General features: G+C 38.0%; 1 long non-coding RNA gene across 2 annotated transcripts; it reads right to left on the bottom strand.

Moving 5' to 3' along the window:
• Nucleotides 1-222: 222 nt before the first annotated feature.
• LOC146313931 (uncharacterized) lies at nt 223-666 on the bottom strand. 2 transcript variants are annotated; one of them, XR_014771898.1, is made up of 3 exons: nt 608-666; nt 418-491; nt 223-284 (listed from the first exon to the last, which is right to left on the bottom strand). It is a non-coding gene; the product is annotated as an uncharacterized LOC146313931 (long non-coding RNA). The 2 variants fall into 2 exon arrangements; XR_014771897.1 differs by having other exon boundaries at nt 223-296; nt 608-637.
• Between the last annotated feature and the right edge of the window lie 1,073 nt (nt 667-1,739).

Here is a 1,739-nt window from a genome sequence, read left to right as displayed (position 1 = left end):
TGGCGATTCCTGGGTATACAGGATTATTCAGGAGCTGGAGGAGTAATTGGAGTGCTAAAAACGCATCAAGAGCAGGTGATGTGGCTGCTGCTGTTTCCCGGGTGGCAGCCTTCAAGAAAATCAAAAACACACATTGTCAGATATACAGCAGAGAAGTTTCTCAGGAATTTTACAGTGATTGACATTCAGGTGTGTTGAATGTTGAATTCTAGAGAAAGACTCGCCTCATTGGACTCGCTGGAGCCAGAGTTAGAGTTAGAGTCTGATCGAGCAAGTCGTTTGTGCTCTGCCTCCATCTGGAGAAAATACATAAATTACACAGTCTGATATTGCCTGAGTTAAACTATTACAACATTATATGGTATGAACATATAAGAACACTGGTATTGATATTGAGTATGAGACTGTTACACTTACAGGATGAGCCAGAGTGAGGCTCAGGAGGCATCCAAGCACAAAGAAAACCTTCAGCATGGTTACAGAGATCACACCTGTTGAAAAGAGAACATTCAAGACTTGTTCACATCAACAGCTTTTCCAAAATATCAGCAACATCACCATTTCACCAACCTTACACAAAAAACAAACAAAACATTCATATATTTACCTTCAAGTCTTCACAACTTCAGCAGACTGTCTCTCAGACGGTTGAGGAGGTTGTTATTGTGCTGCTCTGAATGTTGAGCTTTTCTTTTATACAGTTACAGGAGCTGATGTCATGTCATCAGCATAAAGTATTGTTGGGAAATTGCGGCTATTAGGAAATCTTCCACCTCCTTATTTTGAAGTGAGGAAATAGGCAGAGCTGGTGATGATCAGAGACACACCTGTACAGTATGGTAAGAGCAATCTGTTCAAAAACTCAAAAATAATGAATTATAGCGTAGTCTCAGCTCTGTTTGACACATTTGTGACTTTTTATGCATTAATTTGAGTCTTTTTTTTTAATGTTTTCAGTCCTCCGAAATTGTCTTTAATCATTCACGGACAAGGTCGTGTTGAACCTATGCCCAAATAAGGTCAGACCCAACACACTGAATTAGCCTATTGGTCTGTAAATCCAAACAGGAAAACAAAACACAGATTATGGAATGGAGCAATTGTGGAATTAAAGCTCATTTGAACCATTAAAATAAAACATTACACAAAGATTGAACTTGTGAAATGCATAATCACCTGTTCATCGTGCATCATGTTTTGGAAGCCTTCTGTCTGAATAAGGTCAGCAGTTGAGGAGTGTGGCAATCAAGCTCAGTGTACAGTGTGTTAAAAAAAACAGTCTGTGTCCTGTCAGTTAAATAACTCTCAAACCAAGACAATGCAGATTGATCCAATCCATAACATTACAGTTTTTTCAATAATAATTTATGATCAATAATATGAAAAGCTGCTGAAAAGTCTAACAGAACAGCACCAACTATTTTCTTCAGTTTCTCTCAGCCAGTCATCAGTCATCTGAGTCAGAGCAGTAGCCATCGAGTGTCCCTCTTTATATGCATGTTGAAAATCCTTAACTAACTCATTAGTAGACATATTTTTTAATTTGTTCATACACAATTCTTTCCATCATTTGCCTTAACATGGGCAGTAGACTAATAGGACGACAGTTTAAACCTGAAAATGGTCATTTCTTATTTTTGGGCAGTGGTATTATCTTGGCTCTTTTCAATTCTTGTGGACAATTCCTGAAACTTAAGTTTATAAATGTGACAAATAGCAGGAGCTTCTGAATCTGCAAC

Source organism: Lutjanus erythropterus, chromosome 15, assembly GCF_056507025.1.
Source record: "Lutjanus erythropterus isolate fLutEry1 chromosome 15, fLutEry1.hap2, whole genome shotgun sequence".
Lineage (NCBI taxonomy): Eukaryota > Metazoa > Chordata > Actinopteri > Lutjaniformes > Lutjanidae > Lutjanus > Lutjanus erythropterus.
The sequence above is the reverse complement of the archived record's forward strand: the minus strand, read 5'-3'. Positions and strand labels throughout refer to the sequence as shown.